This window comes from Bombus affinis, chromosome 2 (assembly GCF_024516045.1).
Source record: "Bombus affinis isolate iyBomAffi1 chromosome 2, iyBomAffi1.2, whole genome shotgun sequence".
Lineage (NCBI taxonomy): Eukaryota > Metazoa > Arthropoda > Insecta > Hymenoptera > Apidae > Bombus > Bombus affinis.
Genome location: NC_066345.1, coordinates 12,405,661 through 12,430,365, shown reverse-complemented (window position 1 = coordinate 12,430,365; position 24,705 = coordinate 12,405,661). Strand labels below are relative to the sequence as shown.

The following is a 24,705-nucleotide window of genomic DNA, read 5'->3' as shown; positions in this document are numbered from 1 at the left end:
GCAAAATTCCATCTTCTTTTCGTCGAGCTTTGCATGACGCGGCATCGTTATCGTTTAGGAGAACCGATGGATACGAGTGACCGTGTACAATTTCTAGTCGGACAAAAATATGAAGAAACAGGGAATGGGGCAAAGTAATAATATGGAAGCTAGAGAAACAAACAAGACCGTATGAAAAAAGAAGAGGCTGTAGTTTGATACAGCGAGTGCACAAACGCGCAGGATTCTCGGAGAAATCTCATTCCCTCGTAGCTCGAATCGTACAAACGCGCAATTAGCATTTGGAATAATTTCGCGATACGCAGAGGGGCACGGCGAAAGGGGAGTAAAATCGTAGTGGCGCGTTTCTCTCGGATCTGTAGCGAGAGAGGAAGGACGAGAGTAAAAAGGAGGACGGGAGAGAAAGAGGGGCGGCGGTGTAATGGTGTTGGCCTCTGCATCGAGCACGGTGGCTGGTCGCACCTGTCGCGATCACGGTGGTCTCGTCCAACCGAGAAAGAGACGCCCCCACGGCTCAAACGGGTCCCGAACGAGTTCGGTTCCGTTCGAAATTCCTTCCAATTTCGCTGGTCTTGTACCACGCTGCACTCGACTCGTTTCGAATCTTCGGTCTAGAGCTAGATCGCCGGAGAACGAGCGGGGGACTTTATTTTAGAGGGGAACGTAATTCGTTGCTCGTCAACTAGACGAAACAACCAGGGCAAACTTTACCGGCCGACAACTTCGTTATTTCTTTCTCTGTTTGTGCGCGAGAATTTCGCGCTTTAGAGAAGTTGCCGAATGATCACAAGGTTTCGTATGGCGAACGCAATAATCGTTATTGTTAACGCCGAACTTAATCAAAGCTTGGCCAGCTTCTCGAGTAAACGAACGCCACGACTCTGTGTAATTCGCTCGCGATGAAGTAACTCGAAGAAACCGGTGAGCGCGAGAAGTTTAATGAAGTTTGCTTCGGCGTACCGTCCTGCTGCAAAGTTTTTCAAGCAAATGAGTCACAGCCCGAGAGGATCGGTGAGATCGAGTCGTTGCGCGAGTGCCTGAATTTTCGGCACCCGATTCGGCTTAACAGTTTTTAAGGTCATTACGAACCATTTAGACGCGCGCCGCTTGCCCTTTTTACCGTGGCTAACGAAGACATTATAAGCGACCGCTCCTCTCCTCACTCCTTCCTATGGCTTTCTTTTTCTGTCTCCTTCGTCCCCTTGTACCTTCAACTTTTCGTTCGTCTTTTTCCCACCCCCTCTTCACCTTTCACTTTGCACGGCCATCCTCTCTTCACCGTGGCCATTACGAGGTATCGTTAATGCGGATCCTGGCGGTACGACCAGCGAAACCATCGAAAAATGCGCGTTCTTTGCGTTTCATTGTAGCGCGGAGAGCCGAACGCGGTGGACACCGTGTGGTGGACCGAGTGAAAGTCGAAATCAATCTGCGATCGATCGTTGGCCGATAAAGAGTATGTCGGTTCATTTACGCGGCGAACACGAAACACGTCGTTCGTCGATTACTCTCCAAACGAAACGCATACAGGCCACGTTGTAACGCGCGATACGATCTAGAATCGGGCGAGAGATCGTCCAGCGAGAGTGTCGCGTCCTTTTGAAAACGGAGTCATTGCATCTTAACCGCAATTAAAACGTTGTACGCGCATCAAGAGCCGCTTATCAACTTTCGCCTTGGATCTTTTCCCGCGGGGCCGGTGGCTCGGCCAGAGTCGCGCTTATCAGTTGCAACGAGATCTGCCGGAGGAGTCTGACATGATTGCATAATGCCACGCCAATAAGAACTCTGCACGACCACGCGAAACGGGGGAAGAAAAGAGGACAAAAGCATCGCAACGATGCGTCATACTCGACGAATGGCCGCGTAACGTCTGTCCGTCTCTCTTTTTCTCTCGGCGCACTCCTCTCGACTTCGTCGTTCCTCCTCGAACGACGACGGCGCGGAATCGATCGTGCGGATCGATCGACGACAATGCTCTTTCCGAAGCGTAGCGTATATACGATTGCATAACGGTACACGTCAGAGTACAGCGCGCGTACGCACACCGAGAACGCGCAACGAAAATCAGCAGGACGAGTACGCGACGCGTTGCGCACCGAGTTTCAACGAGCAGCACAAAAGGAAGCGATCGCACGTCATACTTAACGAGGGCCCGTCCTCCCTCCCCGTACCCTCATGCTCTCTTTTCCTCCCTTCCTCTCTCGTTCACCTCCTCGTCGTCTCGATCTTTTTTCGTCTCCTCCTGCCTTATTCTTTCCCCCGTCAGCTCGTAGGTTCGAATCTCTGTTTATCTTTATCTCTTTTGGTTTGGTTTGTCGGCTCGCGGCTCGGCACCGTGATTACAGGGTACCCGGCACTCACCTCGGTAACTCTGGTGGTCCTCTCTCCTCGTACTACCAGAGGGACGATGCGCAGCATCCTCGGCAGGAGCAAGGAGGACCCTACCTCCCGACTCTCGGCGTCTCCTCTTCTTCTTCCTCCCTTCGTCTCAAATCTTCTCCTCTTCTCCTTGTCTTGTTCTCTTTTGCTCCTCGTTCAACTCCGTCGTATCCTCCTTACCTTCTCCTCTCCCTCTTTCCCTCTCTGTTTCCTTCACCTGTCTCCGTTCTCTACGTCGCTCCGGCTGTCTATCTTCTCGACTCTCTTTTTCATTCGTCCCGTTCGATATTACTTTTCTATCTTCATTGTATTTCGCTCGGCTTTATTATCCTCGTCATTCGCGCTTTAACCTCGCTCCTCTCGTCCACCGTCGAACCCGTCCGTCCTTTTCCTCGTTCTCTTCCTTGCCCTTACTTCTTGCCACTCGGCCTTCTTACTCCACCGATCTCCACCTCCTTCCCCTCCCTCCTCTGACCGCCCTTCGTTCGCTACTCTCTTCCTTTCTTCCTCTGCTCGCTTCGCTCTCCTCCTCTCCCCCGGCACTAACTACCTGTGTCTTATTAGCGATACAGTCGGGGCGAAAAGGTAGTCTTGCTTGCGCCGCTGATGTGTTAATCAGGTGATTCCAAGCGCCGCCGACGTTTTGCGCGCGCACGACACTTTTCTTGCCACTACGAGCGATTCTCTCTTCTCGCTTCCACGCAACACCACCGGATCTAACCCTTTTCTCTCTTCCATGCGTCTAGTTTCGCGTTTATCAATTCGTTCGGTTACGACGTTGTCGAACCGTTTTCAATCGGTGTGCCCGCTCAATATCGCTGTATCGACTGCGTGCGACCAAAACAAGCATGGAACTCGTTCCAATCGAGTCGTTCGCGATGTTGAATTGTTAAGACTGTTTCATTATCCGCCGATTGCCGTTTCGCAACTGACTTCCATCCGCTCCGGGCAAAGCTGATTAATTAAATAAGTCGAGGGTCTCTCGCTAAAAATCATTACCGCCCAGATGATGGATTAACGACCTCGTTTCGTTTCCCCAGTCGCTATAAAACAAACGGGCGTTCCAGTCGATAATTCGTACGATGAAATATTCATTCGGCTAAACTATCGTATCTTTAAGCAAAAAAGTTTTAATGGCGTAAAATCTTTCATAGCAACAAGAATAGCTTAACCGCGTTACTTACAAATCGAATATCGCTGTTCCAAATAGACCGAGGGTATAATCGAATGCGAATTCGAGAAGACGCTACGACAATGATCGCCATTCGTCGGCTTTTACGCTCTGAATTTTCGAGTCTCGATCGCAGCTTCGCTCGCGACGCTCTGTCCGAGTTACCGTTATCGGTCGCTCGTCCATGCGAGACGTTTTTCGAAATCGGCGATGAAAGAAATACGACCGCGTTCCACTTTCTAACGATCGCGACGGAGAACGACGGTATTGCTCGATCGACGTGGATGGAAAAAATTCAGGTGCTCGAAAAACGAGATAACAGCAGCAGGGGTAGAAAGAAAAGAAAGGACGGGAACGAAGTTTCGTTGGCTGTGGAGAGCATGAGCCGAAACGAAGCGGCATGGCCCCGTAACGAGGAGTTAGTCTTCCACCTGTGGCTAAAGGAGAGAGTACTCCGATTTTCCATCCCCTTCCAGGTCCGGGCGATCCTATTAGGAGTGCACGCGGCGATGCGCTCGCGGACTCTAACGAGCCGTGAGAGAAAACTGCTGCAGCCGGTTCGGTGGTGGCCGTGGCCACCACCTCTAATCTAAAGTGAATTTCAGCCGCGAACCGGCGCCGCGACGCAGCCGATTTATTTTCCACGATTTTATGACGACCATCCCCTCGCCGCCCTCGTCTCTGGCATCCGACGTTGGCGTTACTGGGGCGGTTTTGGTTAGCGCGCAAAATGTCCTGCGGTTCCGGCGCCGGAGTAATGCTTTCGGTGCCAATTCGCTTTAATTACGGCCGGCTGTAATTATCGAGTTCGGCTGCAAGGAACAACGACCGGGCTCGATGCTGCCCCGAGAGACGTTCACTTTTACCGTTTGCTCAAATCGTTTAATTGCACGTCGTTTGCGTCTACTGTTTTGAGGTCGTTCAGACCACGTCCCACCCTCATCCCTCTGCCTTTTCACCGCGTTTACTCTATTGTCCCTAAGTGTCTTTCGAAAATCGTTCCATTTCGTCGTTAAGGAAATCGTACGTGGGTCGAACGACGACGACACGTTTTGTCGAGGTGCTGTATTTATTTTCCCCGGCTTGTCGAGATAAATCGCCGCCGGAATTGATACTCGGCAAATGGATGCAGTTCGCGAACCGTTCTCCTGCGTGAAATCAGATAGCCCTTTAGCCAGAAACGTTCCTCGGTTGTATCTTCTTGCCTCGCGTCCCAGCCAGCGAGATTTGGAAGGCTGACAATTCACCGTCGACCGGCCCCAGAGTGTCTTTATTCAAAGTAACGATCCACGTAGCCCGCCCGGGAGAGGATGTCTCCATCGAGAGAGCGACAAGCGTGGCGGCCAGCTCCGGGATCCGGCGAGAGATCTCTCGGCCGGTGGACGATTTTACGATCACGCTGCGAAGCACGGTATACGCGGTAAATTGTTGCCGCGCCGTTAACACGGCCCCGAATAGTCGCGTTAAAGGAGACGATGCGCGCATCATTCTCTCGGCTGAAATTAAGGGATAATCGGGACGGAGAGCGAGTAGAGGATCGCGTGTACCGAGGATAAAACCGGACTCTCACGTGTCGACCTGCGAATCGTCGCACCTGCGAGTTTATCAGACGGAAGAGGCCATAGAGTCACGGTAGCCGTCTTCGAGTCTTAAACGGTCAGCGGTAGTCGTACACTGTCCGTTCCGGGCTTATCGCCAGGAACGCTACCAAGGTAGTTTGAGCTAGCACTCGTGCTTCCACCGGTCGGAATCATTCTATCGGGGAAGCCTTAACGCCTCGTTGAATCTCCACGGAAACGTTCGCGTGTTGCCATTTTCTGGCCATGTTCGTTTGTCAATCTCTAGCGAGCTTCGACTTGGACGCAGAGAAAATGATAAAAAGGAGCGGGAATAAAGAAACAGGTACGCGGGAATCCACGGTTTGGAGTCTAGAGTTTTCAAAGTCGACGAGAGAGGTTGTAAGTTTCGTCTGGAGGTTAGGCGCTTTGCCGGGACGCGAGAACCGACGGAACTCCCAGCGTAATTAAGGGAATTAAAGAAAAAGTTTCCACGTCGTACGAGAGCTGGCGCGCGGCAGGAGCGAGTACATTACGCGCAGCCGAGGCGACAAATGGCATTCATACGTCGTCGTCGCTGGATAAAAAGCTGCAGGAGTTAACGATGTACCGGAGGACTTCATTACCGCAGGATTCCCGCCTTCCCTCTGGCTCTTCCTCGCGGCCGCCACCCAGGGACGTCATTTTGATGGACCGTTATTTATTGCGCGTTTTATAAATAACCGTTAATCGATACCGAGTTCTCGTTGCTTGTTTCGAACATTCGCGTATTAACGAGTCTCCAAAAAAAGACGGATTCGGCATGGAAAGATTTTCGGAAACGAGCTCGAACTTTGGTCGATTCGGATTCTTTTTCGTCGTATACGGGAAGGGAATTCAGCCCGGGACGAATTCCTCCGCGAATGCTTCCTCGTCTAGACGATTCTCTGGCGCGTGTAAATAAGAATACAGAAAATTCGTGGAAAAAGAACGAGTTCCCCTGGAACAGACTATTTCGGTAGGATCCGTCGGAGCCACCGACATTCTTGGATGCGTTCGGGCCCAGAAGTGACAATTCCGATAACAAATACACAGGATTTACGAATTATGGCGCGCGGCTCGATGCCGAAAGCGGTGCGTTCAGAGAGGGAAGAATCGCGTTCGGACCAAGTCGAGTTCGCGCATAAATTCGCCACGTCTGGGAATACTTTTGTATGAGGGCGCATCCACGGAGCGAACGGGGGTCCCCGAAAACGGCGCTGTGGCCGGTGTTGGAACGAAGCGAACGAGGCACCGTGTAAGAAGAAAGAACGAAAGGGAACGGGAGTCGCGGAACGTGTAAATTCCTGTGTGGTCGTTTCCTACCTTCTCGTGCCACCTCCTCCGACCACCGTGTTTCTCTCTGTCCCTTTCCTCCCTTTCTCTCTTTCCCCGGACCGCTCTTCCAGCGGCGCACAGGCCGATTTAAATATCAAAGGCGGCTTAAATCTGACCTATACCACGCTGAATCATGTTACCTCTATAGACTTATAAGGGATTTACCAGTGCGCTATTTCGAGGGAACTCCTCTTAGCAGCGTGTTGACCGAGGCGCTAACATCCGCCGGGACAAAGGCGGCCACCGCGATCCTAACGATCGTCCCGGGGAGAGCCGAGGGAGAATGGAAATATGCATTCGTCCTTGGACCCTCCTGTGAGAAAGTTCCTGATCCTGCTTGTCGCTAGCGCGCGCGAGCCTCGACCATCCGCTCGTTTACTCGGGCGCAACCGCGACTGTCTTATTTCACCGAGTGCAATCCTGCTCGCTGCTAGTTCTCTGTAATCACCGTTACGCTTCATTTACACGTGCCTCCCCACGGAACGCGATCCAGCCGGTTGCCGCTCGATTCTGCGCTCCTTTGTCGTTCCATCTGCGATCGAAATTGCCTCCTTCGAGGCGTTCAACGCGGTATCCAGCGTCCGTGACTCTCCCACCCAGCATCTTGTTAAACGACTGCTTATATTACGGAATTTATGACACCCTAATTACGCAAAAACCAACGACGAAGAATCGCGTTTACGATTTCCTCTTCTTATTTCAGATCCGTCTTATCGACGTCGAGGTTCCGCTTCGAACGAAAGCTGTCGCCCTTTCCTCCCCGCTTTCCGGGCCAAGGGCGCGCGACTCCTCCAGCACCTGTGCAATCGTCTCTTATCCGTCGAGGATATCCGCCAGACCAGAGAAATCGCGTTTCCTTCAGGCACAAACAAATTTGCTTTCTCGTCGTTCGAGGACTATCACCGATACGGATTTCCGCGTGATCCTCGATTAGGAACGATCAACGAGGTTCACAAGGCGATTAAACAATCGTGCTAGAATCCAGGGTGCGAGAAACGTGCACGCGTCGAAGGTTGTACAAGACGGTTTGTGTAAAAGGTCGTGGCAAATGGTAACTGGTCGAGAAACGAAACGAGGGGAAGAAAGATGGCCGGCGGTTGTCGTTGGGCCAAGCCTCGAACCAGGTTATATTTTCTCCCCGTACTGTACCTTATTTGCCGATAATCACGAACGGAGATCGGTCCTGGGTAGACAGGGTGATGGCTATTTTAGTGGGTGGAAAATTATATGGCGGCTTCCACAGGCTCTAAAATGGGCAGCTCTTCGGTTACGAACTATAATAATCATTTCGTCGGATGAGGAAGGAGCTGCGGCAGTGGTAGAAGAAGGGGAACACGAGTGAAAGAGTAGGGGTCTGGGATACGCAGGCCTATGTGTATACGAGTCGCTTCCAAGCGTGCCGATGTGGTAGTCAACATATTTACCGGCTCGTTAACGTCTCGTAGAGAGAGGACGACGTTCCCCCCTCAGGGTATCTCGACGTCTCATTCTTCGTTCCTCCCCGGACCCTAATACGCACCCCCAATTTAGTAGTAACGTGACTAGAAGTAAGTCGTTTAGCGGCCGACTGTCGGTAGGCCAGCGTCGTTCGGGTAATTAATTTTGCTCTCTTTTTCGTAGCGCGCATAGAAAGTGGCGGCGGCTAGGGACTCCTTCGATTCCGAGCGAGCACGTGATCGCCGCGCGACGTAGCAAAAATTCCTTCCCTAATTGAGATCTCGCGGTGGCCAAGCGCCGGGGCTGATTACGGCATTCCAGAGAGACTGTTGCCGCGCGCGTGAACCGCGCTGATTGCCACGCCATGCCGCAGAAGAAAGCAGGATCGAACCGCGGGCTAGAAAAACGTCCGGACGAGAGAACCAACGAAATAAATTCGTTCCACGCGCTCTTTCTCTTTCTTTTCGCCAGCCGTGATGTGGTAAGCGTGCATAAATAATAACACGGGTAGAAAACGGACTCGAGCGGTTCGAACGATCCGGTAACAAGATCGCCGACACGAAGCGATCGAAAAATTTATGAGCGCGATCGTCGGAAGGCGGGGTTGGCCGATGCGGTGTCACAGCCACGATTACGCGTCGGCACCCTCCCACGGGAACAGAACCGTGAGAATACTTGTGCCGGCTCTTTATCACTACCGTATCGTTTCATTCCGTCTGCGAAACGAATTCTCCGGCGGATTTTCTTGAATAAAATTTCTCGTTTACAGAGAAGAGGATGGAAGCTTCAGGGAATACGAACCGTTGTACACATAGAAATTAGTAGATAATTTAAAGCTTGGCGCAATCGCAACACGACAAAGACGAGAAACTACGATGGCGGTTTCTCGATTTTGGATCACTCTGTCCCCTTAACGAGCCAACACTTTTCCAACTTGCTACGGTTAACCCAGAAGACCCTCCGCGGGTCCCGGCCCACGGTGATTTTTTCCCTTTTACTCGTTTTTGATTGGCAGCGGAGAGAGGGAAGGGAGACCTATAAAGGGCCGCCGAAAAATAAGACCAAGCAACCCCTTCCCAGCGTTCCTCTCCTCTTATTCTCTATCGTCCCCTTCCTGTTCCTCTTTCGTTCGTTCTTCGTCCAGTGGTCCGTCTCTTCTCCAGTTTTCTCCCTTTCTCTTTTATTTTCTCTCCCCTCCTCTTGCGTGGCCCTACCTCCTCCGCTTTGATTTCGGTAGGTAGAGAGGCTGCGGATTGACCGAGAGGGAGCAGGGCAGAGCGAGAGAGAAGGAGAAGAAACGAGGAGGCCCCCGAAACCGGGCAGTGTGTAATTTTGCGCCGGCTTAGGAAAACACGGCGGCCACCCGCGCGTTTCGCGAGCGGCGGAGATTTAAAAATAAAAGGCCTCCTCCGTGGGTGAGGTCCAAGGGGAGTCGAGGGGTGCAAAGAGAGAGAGAAGAGGACCAGGCCGATCGCAGCGGCCACCTTGTTCTCCATTCGGGCGTCTCTTTGTCTCTCCGAGGCGAGAAGAGAGCCACTTTGCATTCCCGAGCTACGCGCGTGCTACTCGCCGAAAAGCTCGACGAATCGTGCAACGCTGCGTTCGATCAACGATCGACGCTGCCGAGTATTTTTACATCTCCAAATCGCAGCCGTCCTGTGCACGCTCGAACGGTTGTTTGCCATCAGTTTTTGGTCGATTTCGAAATTACCGGGTTGATCGTTCGTGCAAACCTACCGCGGAATAAATTTCCGGCCAGACGAGCCGGGGTGATTTCGCCAGAGTGAAAGCGCCTGAAAATATTCCGACCCGATTAAATATTTTCCAGCGGCGGCAGCGTTACGAGTACGCTCGTCGTTCAACGATTTAATAGACAAAACTTCGGGGAGGTCCGGTTACGTATTCCTTCCTCGACTTAGAGATCGCGATTAGGGGAGTTTTAGGGGTCAGACGGGGGAAAAGCCGAAAATCCTGGTTGCTCGCGTTTTCTCTCTTACGTTTTAATCCGACGCGCACGTATTTCCACGCTCCGTGTGAGTGCGCCCGTGTACGTGCTCCGGTAATGGTTTGCGCCGCGAGAGAAAAGACATTTCTCGCCACGTTGCGCCGGGGCTCTCGAACTCTTCGGAGCATAACCACTTTCTTTCGTCTCGAACCGAGAGAAAGGAGCCCGAGGTGTTCGCGGGATTCTTCCACGCCTTCTACCGTGTCCTTATCCTCCTTATCCCCTTGTCGAGTCGTCGTATGAAAAACTCCGTATCGCCTGCCGGAATCTTCCCGAACCCGTGGCTACCGTCCAAAGTGCAAGCTTTCTCTCGGACGCGAAATATATTCTCTATTATCGTTTCTCGCCACGGGCTTTCGGTGCTGTCACGCAGAAACGCCCCACTCCCTCGTCACTCGATAACGCCTCTTAAACTCGAAAACACAAATCCCACGCTTCCTTTCTCGTCACTCTGACTCGCAACTTTTGGCTCCCACAAGAAGCCCCCGTTGCTGGGAACCCAAGTAACTCAATTTACGGAAGAATTTCAAACCATCGTATCTCCGCGATCTTCGGTTCTACCCGTATCGACGAACATATTACAACGCCTTGTCGTCGAACTATCGAGCGGAGGTCCGGTTGATGTTGGACGGCTTAATTTCGAAAGCAAAGTTGACGGTAGACAAAATTTTGTCGCGCGAGTCCGAGGCCTCCGTGGATGTGTTTACTCTGCGCCGTCACTTCGTGCTTGTTCCTTTTTCTCGCGTTCTCTTGGCCCAGGTAACCAGATACATCGGCGGCGGCACGCCGTTGTTGGCCAAAAGGGACCCCCACGGCGCCGATGGCGCGGTGGGTCCGCATACGTGCTCTCCTCTCCACGATAGAGACCTCGCCTTTTCGCTCGCCTTATTTTTTCCACGGCCGCCGATCGATATTCTCTCGCCTGTCCTCTCCGTGCCGACCGCCGACTCTCGGCCGTACGCGTGCATTTAGACCACCGATTGCACGCAACGCGTCCACAGTTTCAACGGCCTCTCCGCTCCGCTTCCGCTTGCACAAGTTCCTTCGGTAGTCCGGTTTTTAAACGAGGTTGCAATGGTCTTTGCAGCGGCACGAAAACGGGAATTCCAACCGGGAAATACGAACAACCGGGCTACGACTGCGATCTTTGTAATTTCTCGCTCGAGGCGTTCGAGTTATTAACACGGACTTAAATGTTGCTTCGCGCCGGAGAACATTAACAATGATGGTACGCTGCGAAGCGGATAATACGAACGGTTGAGCAACGTGCTCGCTGGCGAACAAAGTACCGGCTGTAATGACGAGCCTGGTCCCGAAATAAAGTACCATTCGGTTACACCGTAGCCGAGCTAATTTTCTCCTAATTGAAATTTCAGGTTGGAAGTAGGAATTCGGAGATCGGGATCTGAAACGGTTGCGCCGCTTAGACCAAGGCTACCAGAGAGAACAAGGCGCCGTGGTTCCGTGGAGGTAATCTAGATTTCTGAACATCGGCTGGCTGCAGTCAAGCTGGCCGCGTCCTGATAGTACAATACGATATCCGTGATTTGAATCTTCGAGCGTCGTTGTCTTACGATAACGGGGCGAACTATTCGCGATAAGGCCAATGCAGTGATTCGACGGCTAGTTGTTCGATCGTGTGGTTGTTTGGTGATTGAATGTCGCGTCCTACATAACAATGATTCGATTACGTACTTGGCCGATGTCGAAAGACGTCTGACTACGAAACGGCAGAATCCACTAACAATCGTGAAATAGCTTCCCGGGCTTTTGTATTCTGGCGACGCTGGAATATCTTGGCGGTTAGAAATCGGTGGAGATTAAGAGAGCTCGTAATTCACGATTTTCTGGATGATTTCTACCGGTCATAAACGAATGCAACTCCACTATGAATATTCCATTGTGTACCATGCGGTAGCAGTTTGACGGTAAAGCCTCGTTTGTATCGCGCGTAATTCCATTGCGACCCTTAAACCTGCCTCCCCTTCTATTCTAGCGTTGCTTAGTTTCTTTACACGATATTTGCATGAATCTACATAGGCATGATCGACTACGATTTTATGGGCGGTGGACGTTCATTTCCAAATGACTCGTTCGCTGACTTATCCACTTTGTTTCGCTATGAAATTACCATAAGCGTTCGAAACGATCCCTTTTTTATGGGATTTGTTCGAGCTCGAGCGACGAAAACACTGGGTCAGACGTGTCGATAAACACGATAGAACGTTCGATTTAGTTTCGAATGAGAAAAGCAGTTGCTTCCCGTCTTCCCGAACGTGAACACGAGGGATACGATGGATACGTGTCCAGCCTGTGCTCGAAGGGAAAGAAAAGGAACCAGCGGCCATAAACCAGTTTGTAGTATATGTATAAGAGGCAAATTCGTAAAAGCGTAATCTTACGGTGGCCGGGGGCCGTCTCGGGCCGGGGTCACGTTATGATAACATCTTTATCCTTTCTCGTATAAATTTTACGGGGAACGCCGCTTTAACCGAAATACAGCCGTAACCGACCGCACGAATTATAAGGATCGTTTCGCGGATTAAAGGGACCCCGGCCGCGACGGCGATAAAATTGTGTTATTCCTGTCTCTCTTTCTGCCACGACAAGGGAACGGAAAGGGGAGGTGGTCGGGAACAAAGATATCAAAGGCAACGGACGGCCAGAAGTCTGCGGCGCCACTCTTTCGCGTCTCTTGTTTCCTCCCTAATAACGGACGGATAAACGACTTTTTAACTGGCGTTTGTATAGGGAAACGGTACGATTGTCGCGTAAAACGTCTTACGATCGCGCACATAATCGTCAATTTTCAAACTTTCTCCATTAAGCCTTCTCGTTGTATTGGTTTATGTCCCTTTAAATGAGTTAGTCGAACCGTTCGTACATCCTCCTGGTTGTTCCTTCTACCTCGATAGAAAAACACACGACGCGTGAGTCACTTCGATTCCTTTTATCGTTACGAGTCGCGTCGAACTACGGTCGAACGGTATCGTTCGATATCCATTAATTATCGATCGGTTAAGTGGAAGCACCTACACATATATAGCGCTCGTTCGCATAAACAGGATGTTTAGTAGTTCGGGCAGGCGAGCGTACGAGATATTAAATCTATGCTGTTCCAAAACTATCGGCCACCGCACCGGTGTTTCCCTTTAACTTCCTACATATTCCAGACGCGCGTGGAATTTCAAGTTTGAGTTCGCGTCGTTGCTCGAACAACCCCTAACGAAAGCGTTGCACGAAGATATTCCAATAATGCGAACACGGTTTAGAGGACGCGCCGTGCGTGAGTTTCGTCGCGGTCACCCCCGCGAACGAAGATGGTCCTTGCGAGAGGGATAAATCCACCCCCTCGCAGGATCGAAACTTTCTCGCGCGATCGAACAGAAGCTAAGTCAACGGAAAAATCGATTATACCATTCAACCCTCTTTTGTTGTCTCTCCTTTACCGCGGCAAATAGAACTAGCCTGTTAACCCTCGACTTCTATGTTCGGCTACCTTCCTGTCTCTACAAGGAGCAAACACTTGCCTCGATGCGAGTGTCCTTCTTCGTTCGCTGCCTTCTTATTCGAGTCTTTGTTGTCGGATTTAATTGCGTGATAACGGTGTTACAACCTCGCGCGGATTTTCTACCTTTGCTCGCGTTTCCGAGGACAAACGATATCCTGATTGCCTACTTATGGCGTCGAGTGATACGCGTTGCGAGAAGCAGCACGCTTTGAAGGCTGCCTCGTCTGTTTGTTACGTAGAAGCACTGTCGACGTGGGTGAGCTGACCTCGGCCATTCTCGCTACATTGTTACACATTCCTCGGATATTAACCGCGACGCGATTCTCTCGCGATCGACTGAAAAGAATTCCGCGAGTCGGATTGCAGTCTGGAAGACAAAGGCGCGACCTCGGCCGGGGTTAAATTGCTTCGCGTACCCAGTCAACTTCTCGCGCAGTTCTCTCTTTTAACGTTTTCCGTGTACGGTTTCAAACGGCGGGAAACGGAGGGACCCTGCGAGAAATGGTTCGCCAATGACTCAAAGTGCGAGATTTATTTTCGCCGGCGACCAGACTCGTTTCGCGAATCGACGCGATTCGTTCTCCGTGCACGAGGATTTTTTCCCCGGTGACTTATCGAATTCATACCTGATGTCCTCCATATCGATTCCCCTCTGGCAGAGATTAATCGTGCCTCGTAACTCCCGACGTATCTTCCTTAGGTTTAAAAATTCACGCGAACGTACGTCGTATTTCCGCGTTAGACGCGCGTGTGTCTTCGGGAAAGACGGCAAGAGAGAAGAAGGAAGTGTACGTTTTCCCGTTAGCAGCAGCGAAGACATAGGATACGGAGGTTGTACGGTATAAAAATGAAATCGAAAGAAATTTGCTTTCTTGCAGGTCGGGCGAGACGGTAGAATTCACGTTGCAGCGGACCTCGTTTCCGTCGTTGTCGTAAATCATTCATTTCCGTCGTTCACATCGTTTTTCATGAAAAGCTGAAATCCAACGGGAACCGGGGAAAAAATTACGTTAGAGACCTATTCTGGGATTCAGATTCTTCGAGGCAGCGAATACCCACGCAGATATTATCGAACGAGAAACGGTTCAACCAGCCAGTCTGTCAGCAACGCCCGAGAAATCGAGTTCCCCTTTCAACGGGACCGTCTCCTGTGCCTCGTTTGTCCTATTACTGCAACATTGTTCGCCCGTTCGTTATCGTCCTCGATGCGAATCACGCTGAAAGTCGATTTGCGAGTAATTTAATTGCCGAATAGCCAGGGGTATTGGATTAATTCGTTTCAATTTAATCGCCGCCGAGAAGAACCGATAAACATTTCTATCGAAATTTCTACGCCGTATTGTATATCTTTGAAAGGATCTTGTAACTGTACGGAGCCAGGGATCGGGGAATGTAACAACAAAAGAAATAACTCACAGATTTTCAAATACTGCTGTCAATATTGGATGGAGCCGGATCATAGATACGAACTGTACTGTTCAATAATTCATGTCATTCGGCTGAAAAGCTTAGCACGGTTCAACGATATTCAACATGCCACGGATATATTCTCCCCTTTTCGCGGAGAATGGCCCGAAATCCCTTGAGAGGCTGCAAGAAATATTCGTCAAGTATGTTCCCGTTGAAACTGGCGTATTTAAAGATCGATAAACTTGGCAAACTTTTATTCGTCTGGAACGCCGCTTGGTTAGTACGATCTAATTAGCAAAGCTACTTATTTTAATTAGGATCGCACAAAAATCTATTTTTCTTCGGAATGACGCACGTCCATTGACGCGTTTTTGAATTTGATATTCTATTCAGTTCCAAAGAATCCCCATTTATAGGACCAAATGATTCTCTTTGTACCATGTTCTTAGTATTGTTCCTTTAATTTGACAGCTAAGAAATTTCTTTCTCGGACAATGTCGAAACCTTGAGCCAAAATCGATCAGAATCAAACGTTGCATGGCGAACGGAAACGACAAGGATAAATAGGCAACGAGAAGGCGCGTAGAAAGCGGGGAAAAGCGAAGAAAAGAAGCGAAGCGCGACCGGTTGTCGGATTAAAATGTTATTCGCCTCGGGCGGTCTTATCAAACGGAGCCAGCGTTGCTACGATTTCGCTTTTTGTATCTTTTTCTCGCTCTGGTTTTAACTAGTGCGATGTTCCCAGCGAATTCACGCGGCTCGTGCGACAAATCGACCTTAATGACCGAGTGGAAATTTTTGTTTGACGAAGAAACGCGCCGACTAATGAAGAGGTTAAGGGATTATCACGGAGATGTTCGGCGTGTTTCGCGTGTACACCCGTGTGTAATGGTGCAAGCAGCGTACGCCCCGGACCGAAACTTAGGTACTTCCGAAGTCTTGTGTTCGTTGCGTCAGTCGAATATGCGACGACAAGGAATTTAGTTACGTCTCTCTATACGCTACCATTGACTTGTTAGAGAAACTTAGGGAATCCGAAGAAAACGTGTAATTAATAGTTGCGGGCGACTTGCCACTGGCAATTAGTCACGCGACAAGAAGTGGAACAGATTTAAGTAAGCAGTTAGCCGAGTTGGCTCGAGCTTACGCGTTTTCCAGCTTGGATCGAAGCGACGCGAATCGATAGCGACTTCGATCGCGAAGCGCGAGGATAACGCAGCCGCTATTTCCGCCTAAAGTATTTACACAACGTCACTCAATTAACGCACAGTCAATAGGGACACACGTCGTGTCCACGTCGTCGAAACAACGGCCCATTAATTCGCGCCCCAGCCCGTGTTTAGTCGGCGACGAGGTAAATATCATTTCCCGGACGAAAAGTACGCTTTCCGCGCAATTCCGACGCGCATCGTTGCCTTCGATCGCGACAGCCCTGATTGCGTGTCGATACGGAATTCCGATTTCCGCTGCACGCTTTTTCCCAACACCGGATCCGGACATCACGCGGCACGCAAAAAGGAAGCGCGTTACATCGCGACAGATATTCAATTTTGCCCTGTTCGAACTTTGATTTATTTAGTCGCGAGCTTGTCAGGGAGAAATTCGCTGCGGTGACGTCATTTTCGGTTCATTTTCAAAGTTGTAAACGAAGCTGTTTAGCGGTTGGCACTCGTTTACGAGGGGCTTCGGGTATTCGACGCGCGTTCGCCATTGCACGTCGACGCTAATCCAATAAAAGTCCCCCGGCTGAACTTCTCATAAACGTAAATCGTGTTGGCCGAACAGCTCGCGCGTTGTCCACCGTGTCCACAGCCAGTTGCCACGATGTCTATTCGCGCCTCGATGTCGATTCGTGCATATTTAAAGAAAGCGAAGAGAAAACAAGGCGAAACGAGCGGAACGGAAACGCGAAGGGATCCTCTCGCGACAGTAATTACGAGACGAGCGTCGAGTTTTCTCGTCCTCCGGCAAGAATTACGCGGCTGTAATAAATTTCGGCGTCTTTCGAACTCGTCGAAAGAGGGAACCGTGTTACGTAGAAATTTCGTCTTTTTCGTGCTCGGTCCCGTGAAATCGCGATAAGCGGCCGATCGAAACCGAGCCGTGAGAATTAACGAGGTCCGAATACTTGCCGCCGACCGAACGGTATTCGCGATACCGGCGAATTCCGTACAGATCCGCCAATTAGATTTGTATCGATGCAGGTCAAGAATACCCAAAACACCCGGGCTCGGAGATATTTCGGGCTGGTAGAAGAGAACAGGTAGCGAGAGAGGAAACGCCCCTGGTATTTCCAGTGTTTCGATCGGTGGTCGTGTTTATCGAGAAAATAAATTTTGTCCCGGTTCGATTATCCGCGATGATGTTTGCCACTCCGCGATTGTGCGATCAATTAATGCTCAGTTTGCGCACCGGCTACTTTCCGGGCCACTTGTTCATTTCCAAGCGCAATATGTTTCTCGATCGTAAACGACCGCTTGAAGGAAAACTGGGGAAGAGATCGAGTCGAAACTAGCTATCTTGTAGCTAATTAGATCGTGGTATCGAGAGAAAGGGTGACCAGCCTTGACGGCAGTTTAGTTCGCCGATAGCTACCAGTTCCATCGCGGAGGACCACACGCGAGCCACGTCGTTTCTTCTTCCTTCTTTTTTTCGCCTTGGTGGTTTACTCCGTGTTCCTCGGATGCCCCAGGCATTTCGCAACCAATAATCCAAGTCCAACGAAGATAAGTCATTCGGTGTATCCCTGGTTGGATCGCAGGTATCTTATCGGGAGCGAAAGTGGCAACGATAAAGGTGGGATATGTCGTTCAATCGGAAATCTCGAGCACTAGGTTCTGGACACGGGCTCCATTTGCATTAATTCTCGCGGTCTGGACGTCTTCCCGGCTCGTTCTTGTCTCTTCCTCCTTCTCCCCCGTCTGCTAGCAGCCGATCTTCTTAATTAGCATTAAAACGTGCCAGAAATTTCTCGCTGCGGAAATTCCAAGTAATTATGCTATTTCCGACTGTGGCCGTTCAATCGACCGTTCTAACAATTCGGTGAAACTTGTACGAACACCGAAGTTAAAAATTCAGAATCGTCTCGTGAGAACCGATAATTCTGATAGTGGGACGGGGTATCGAATTTCAAGCAGATTCTGTTACGTGGTGGTTAAGAAAAGTGAACTTGAGAAAGCTGCGTGGCCATCGGTTATCCCCAATTGTGAGTGAAAGGAGAAGTTGCAGCGACGCTGTTAAAGAACGTGTATAGAGACGTCAAGGGACGAGATATCAGGCGCGTGGCTAATACGGCCGTTACCACCCGCGTGTTTCAAAACGGCCACCCTCGACTTGGACCGTTCCTTCCTCCCCAGATTCTTAGCCGCCTCTCGTCTGCGCTCCGCTTACCCGGAGGCTCCTCTTAATCAGCGATCGCAGCCTGAGAAAAATAAATCGTCGCATTATTCAAGGGCCCCGGTAATATGGATCGCGGGATGATGAAAAAAAAGGGTTAGGGAAAGAAGAGAAGAAGGCAGAAGCGTAGACGAGAGGGAGAAGAAGAGGAAGAAGAAGAAGAAGAAGAAAAAGCGGAAGAAGGAGGAGAAGTTTGTGGGATGGGACGCGGAGGAGCCGGCGCTAAGCGTTTGCTCGTAGCCGACGAGATAACTTTCTGTAATTCAACCGTACGGCGACGAATACTAATTCCCGCCATTAATCTCCGTGGGTCGCCTCGTACGGACCTTTTCGATCCTGGCGCTGGTCTGTCCTCTCTTCCGGCCGTGAACGTGGCTTTAAGAGCGCCCTTAAACGCTACGAAATCGTTGCCCGTGATTGTCAGACCGTGTCCGCCCAACCTCCGGCCGAAGAAAATTCAAGGGTGCTAACTTTGCGTCCCGAACGGAGAAAGAATTTTCGCGCGTCGCGTCGACTGAAAATAATTGGAGTAAAAAGTCGGTCAGCCAGTTGAAATATCGCCCTCGTTTGTCCAGACTAGTCGCGTATCCATACGTTGACCCATCGCCTCGTAGGGAAGAAGCTTTTTCCTTCTAAACCCGTGTCCGTGTTTTATCGAAAAGCAATCAATCCCGCTAACCATGCAATTAGACGTTGGAAAACGGTAGATTAACGCGTGCCTGTAAATCGAATTTCATCTTTATCGTTGCGTACGCAACGATTTTTGTCATGCCTCGCCCCGTTTTTTTCCCCCAGTGGCTCAGACAGCTTGCCGGGATTATCGACGAGCGGATATGACATGTTATAACGGAATCAACGAGCGGCGAGGCATGATGAAATCCACCCACACTCGGCCGACCTCGATACACGTACGAACGTTTTTCATTTCATCGAGTTCATTTAGCCGCTTGTTAATACCGACCCAGAGCCCTTTGCCCCCGTTATCCCGCCACCGACGTAACGCTAGTTGTCAAAGTAAAAAATCTGCCGAGAAATCAATAACGTAAGCTCCATTAAAAAACTGTCAAGTTCACGTCCTCCTGTGATCGGCCGGTACAAATTACACGAAGCTTCGTGCAAGGTTCGATGTCTTGCCAAGGTATTCCATAGGGTGGAATTCGTCCTTGTCCTTCAAACGTCCCTCCACGTCATTAAATACCACTCAGTGTCGACTGTAACGCGGCTCATTAATAAAACACTGATGATCCTCGAACGAGCTTACCTACAAATTACAACGTTAACCCAAATAATTTCTCCGCAAACATTTCATTCTGACACCGAAGACGAGCCACGTCGCTATAATTCTTCCCGCAGCATTTGCTCAACCGGGATCAGAAATACACGAATACTCGACGAGTATTTCTCTCCTCCCCCTCTTCCTCGTAATCCCATCATTCGGTTTATAGTCCATACTCAACCCGCGAGCATCGCGATAAATTGTCGGTCGGGAAATATGAGAACGAACGGCGACACTGAGGCGTCGGACGGAATCCACATTGCGGAATTGGCACGATTCCATCGGTCGCACCTGTCGCTCGCTCGCGCGCGTACATAAATTCTTTTCCCCCGGGATTCCTTGCTACGTTACCCCCTAACTAGCCCTCGCAATCCCAATTAAATAGGCTCAGATTAAGCGAGGATTTCGTGCCGCCGCGAATTTGCTTAGCCACTACGAATGAAGCGATTTCCGCGGTGATCCGGCCGCGACAAAAATCTCCTGGTAACCGCTAAGCCTATGCTTGCTATTCCTGGTTGCGGTGTAATAGGTATCACGGAACGGTTAACGACGCTTCATTTTGTCCCGTTCGTCGGTCCATGAATTTCACGACGATCGCGACACGGGAAATTAATTCCGGCATCGTCTGTTGCATTCGACCAGATCTCTTTACGGCTTCTCTCCGCGCGGCAGCCCTTTAATATCTCTGTAACTTACAAAATAACATCGAACTTAATTAATTCTTGAAAAAAATAAAAATCGAATCTCTTCCGTACGATCACAAGGACGCTTTTCATCTACTCTGCGGGTAAGAGGCAGTAGAAACTAGGAACGCAGACGGCCGCGAGCGATTCCTTTGATCGAACTGATATGGATGCGAACGTGGACGATTATACTCGTGAGATCGGTCCGTGCTGCTCGGTCGATGTGAATTTTTTACACAGTTAATTTCGTCGGGTCATAAATCCGATCGTACGAAATGAAATGGACTAGCCACTTTTTTGAATTTCATTGCCATGCAGTAAAAATTTCGGCGATAAAAAAATACGTGCGCGCTGATGCAAAAAAAGAAAAAAAGTAAACGAAAGGTCGCGATAACACACGGCAATGGAACCTAGAGTACTAGAAAAAATATCAAAAGGCAAGGAAAAGGAAAGAGAAGAATGTCTTATCGTTTCTGATTTCTATAAATTTCACTTTGTATTATTCCTTCGATTGCAAATGGGGCTTCATTATTCAACACTGCAACGGTATACACATTTCCCTGTGCCACGAATATCCCTCAGCCGTTCTTTTTACATTTCTCGATCTTTGTTAATTTTTTAATCGCATGCAACAAGTTGTAGCTAGTATCGGAGATCCTAGTCGGATTTCTCATCCCGAAAGTTTAAAATAGAAAATCATTCCGATGTTATAGGTAAATAAAAATTCAATGTAATCTTCGACGAGAATAAGCGATGTTGTACTTCGTTTTGGAATGGGCCGTTTTCTCCGGGTAAAAGGAAAAAGGGGAGAACTTTTCCTGCCTCGATGTCGGTAGACGGAAAGAATTACAACGGACGACGATAAAAATGAGACTCGCACGCAGTCCTCGCAGTTCAGCAGCTTCATATTAAATCATCATAAATTTGCATTCGGAATTGACTTAATGACTAGCAGAAGGTCCGACCATTTCGAATGCAGCCTCGTCATAGTGCACGCCCGTTTCTGTGGCTTGTCCTTTCCACCCTGTTCCGGCGTGGTTCGCCTTTTTGCTCCGATTTCCATGCGGTTTGTCGAATTACTATGAGCGTACAAGATACGCCGTGTTTGTCACAGAGACGATGGAGTACGAACGCGTTTATCCTATCTTTTGCATAATTTTCTTCGTGAATTATACTTTCGGTGGTAGTCGGTAGAAGAGAAATTAAGGCAGCCAGCAAATCAGACGGTAAGGTTTCCAGGCTATCGCTTGACTCGGCAATTCTAACCGAATCCAAATTACTTAAACTGCCCTGAACCCTGGTGGTAATTTTAGAGGGCAGATCGCGACACACCACGTGTCGGTTTCATCCTGCGAACGTTCTCTAGAAAGAACAAACAGTTGTATCGAGTCGATGGTATTCCGTTCAACGCCCATCAATACGTAACGCGTGCAAATTAGTTAAATAAATCGTATGTTCCGGTTAACTACAGTTAATGGTCTATCACTCGTAACAATACTGAACTTGTTCCCTTTATAATTAATTCAGATGTACAGCGATTCAAATTCAAACATGGCACAGCTGCTCAAATATTTGCGTTCCTCTTTCCCCTTCCTATCGCGCGGATTCGCCGTTGAAAATTACAAAAACGAGAAACGGAACGATCGAACATGATTTTATGACCGACCGGAAATTCGCCATCAGAATAATTCAATTACATTTCTACTCCAGGAAGCGAGATGCGATGTCTTTAATAACGCGTCGATACAGCTCCAGGAAGCCTCTGTTCCCTCCCTCCCCCCTACCATCGACTCCATCCCCATTCTATTATCCGAACATTCTCTCCGGTTCTTATGTAGCTCGATTTCTTTGTCTACCAGCATCCTCCGGGCTTCGGGCCGCTTCGTCGCGGAGCACCTTCGAAGAAGGTCTTGGCCCGATTTTAACATGAGCCTTTGGCGCGAACGAATTCTAGACCGCGTAACCGGACGTATTAGGAAATGAATTTGGCGATGAAACCTTTTTGCCCCTATCCCTCGACCCTCTTCCATTCCTGTCTCGATTCCTGTTAAAGTCGGAAACGAAGACGGTTACACCGGCCTGGAAGGGACTGCTTGAAACATTTTTAATCCTTAAAAATCGTGTAATTGCGCGTTATATTATTCGTAAACTCTCCGTTATTATATTAATTGGCCTCGAACCATCTAACACGGGTAGATCCTAGGAATCAATGTCGTGTCCGTTGCCAGCCGTAATTGCTGCATCGACGTTCAATTTCCGTTACCAGGGCTCGGCTCTTTTTATTCTCGTTACCTCAAAGGACCTTGTTACCCAAGGGAACAGATTTCGCCGCGAAAAGGAACCGGATCAAATGGAATTTAATCACGGGAAAGCCCGGCAATCAATTTACCGGCTTATGAAACAGCTCCCGCTTAAACGCGCGCGCGGTATAAATTTTCATAACTCCGAGCCGCGGCACCGGTTTACCCAGTCGAAATCTCGAGCCGCCGCGAAACGCGATAGAAAGCCGGACAATTATTAAAGTGATAACTAGTTTTAATAAAGGGGCTAGGATTATACGGCGCTGTCGTGGCGCACGAGTCCGTGTTGTCCCAAGTATATTAAAATGTGGTGCGGCTATGCGACAACGATCCGCGTACACGGTCCCGTGTGAAAATCCCCTTTACGGGGACCCACGTGGCACCGATTTTCTTCAGAGAGTCCAGAGAAGAACGCGCGAACCGCTGCGCTGCGAACAAACTTTCCTACCCACGGACGAGGTACCGGCCTGCTAGCTAATTAACATAATTAGAATCGCTCTTAACCGTGGTCCAAGCGAGAAGGAAAATCCCCGGGTAGAAAGTGACGCAGTCAGCCCGAAGAGTAGACTGCCAGTCGGAAGACACTGACTGGAGAGTAACTTTTTCTGGATCGCTAATTTTCCAGACGGTCCGCGTAATGAAACTTCCTTTCGAACGTAACGTAGCCTGGCCACCGGCCATAACCGAGTTCCACTTCGGGATATTTTTTCTCCGGGACGGTTCTCCAGCTAGCTGGATGGTGTTCCTTCGTCGGATATACGCGAGTTTATCGCTCTTTAGACGAAGGCATTGGGCGATGGCGCGGCTAATTTTACGGTCGATGAATTGGAATGATGCTGGAACGGTCCAGTTAGTTAGTGGGAACGAAAACTGAAAATGAGAGAATCGATAGATTCATGTACTTAACGAGATGATGAAGTAGCTTAAAAGCACCGACAACGGTGTGTCATGGTAATAATTATTGCGAACATCGAGGCTCGCACGTTGCAGCTGCGAAATATTCGTAGGGCTGGCCGCGCCGTTCCACTAATTTACTTCTAATCGCTGCAAAATACCGGCGGATAGAATAATATTATTATCCAGCATAATGATATTATCGCGATTTGGTGGGACGATGCGAGAGAAAGAGACAGCGAGACAAAGGGGGAGAGAGAGAGTGAAAAGGGAAGGGTAAAGGGAGTGGAACCACAACCAGAGGGGGACGAATGGGAGGGTGAGAATCAAATTTCGACGAAGTTTGCGCAAAATCATTATTACTATGGCAGATCGTTGCAAACAATGCGCTCAGGATTTCAAATATTGATCCTGTGACGTAATCGTTGCTGAAATTGCCCCAGCGGTCCGCTGTAACGTGTTACGGTCTCGTTATGGCGTTGGTTTATGGTGGCCTGTTTAGCAAACATACCATTCTAATCGGTGATAAGGCCAACGCGCACCCCATTTTTGCCAATATTCTCGCTTCCAATTAACTATCTTCCTCGAACGATCCTCGAGAGGAGATTATTGCTTTTCAAGCAGACGCGTTTGCGCTCAAAGCGTAACATTGACCACTGGTAGACGAAACACGACGATGGAAACTTCGCTTGATTTTCTTCTTTTCCTTCCGCTCGTTTCCCCTCGCATTATTTTCTCGCGTCCCTCGTACTCTCGCGTATTACGAGCGGCCGAGAGTTCGCGTTTATAACAGTGAATTAAAAAACAATCGCGCTCTCGACTGTCGACGGAATGAAGGCAAAAGGAAATTAGCTCGTAAAGCTCGTAGTCGCGCGAGTGCGGCGCAAAATTCAGTCTCTTAATTTTCCAGCCGCATTAATGGTTGCCGAGCATATAGGTCGACACCGTCAAAAGATGAGACGGATACGATGTGGAAAGATGCGCCCTCGCCGCACAGCTCGCACTGCAGGGAAGAGCGTAAAAGTGCCACCACGTTCAGAGCCAGAAATTACTATTAAACTCGATTTCCTCGAAATATCAAGGGACGCGTATATATCCGCGAGTTGATGCCATTTTCGCGTGAGGATTCACCACCTCGCGTTCCAGCGAGCGCGCTTGGTCTCAAAACCGAGAAGAAAAACGAGTGGCTACGAACGAGGACGCGCTTTTCGATTCACTGTTTCTTCCGCCCCTGGTGAGATTCCAACTTCCTCCTCGCGCTGAAAGAGAAAGCGAGAGAGAAAGGGAATCTTGTGCAAACAACATTGCTGTAAGGAGGGTGGTATCTC

The 24,705-nt window shown here is 49.6% G+C and overlaps 1 long non-coding RNA gene across 2 annotated transcripts in view; it reads left to right on the top strand.

Annotated features, from left to right (window-relative positions):
• Positions 1-24,705, top strand: part of LOC126925192 (uncharacterized) — a 130,532-nt gene that overhangs the window by 39,893 nt on the left and 65,934 nt on the right. For both annotated transcript variants that reach the window (XR_007713836.1, XR_007713835.1), the window contains one exon: positions 11,284-11,377. This is a non-coding gene — a long non-coding RNA (uncharacterized LOC126925192). The remainder of the gene's footprint in view (positions 1-11,283; positions 11,378-24,705) is intronic.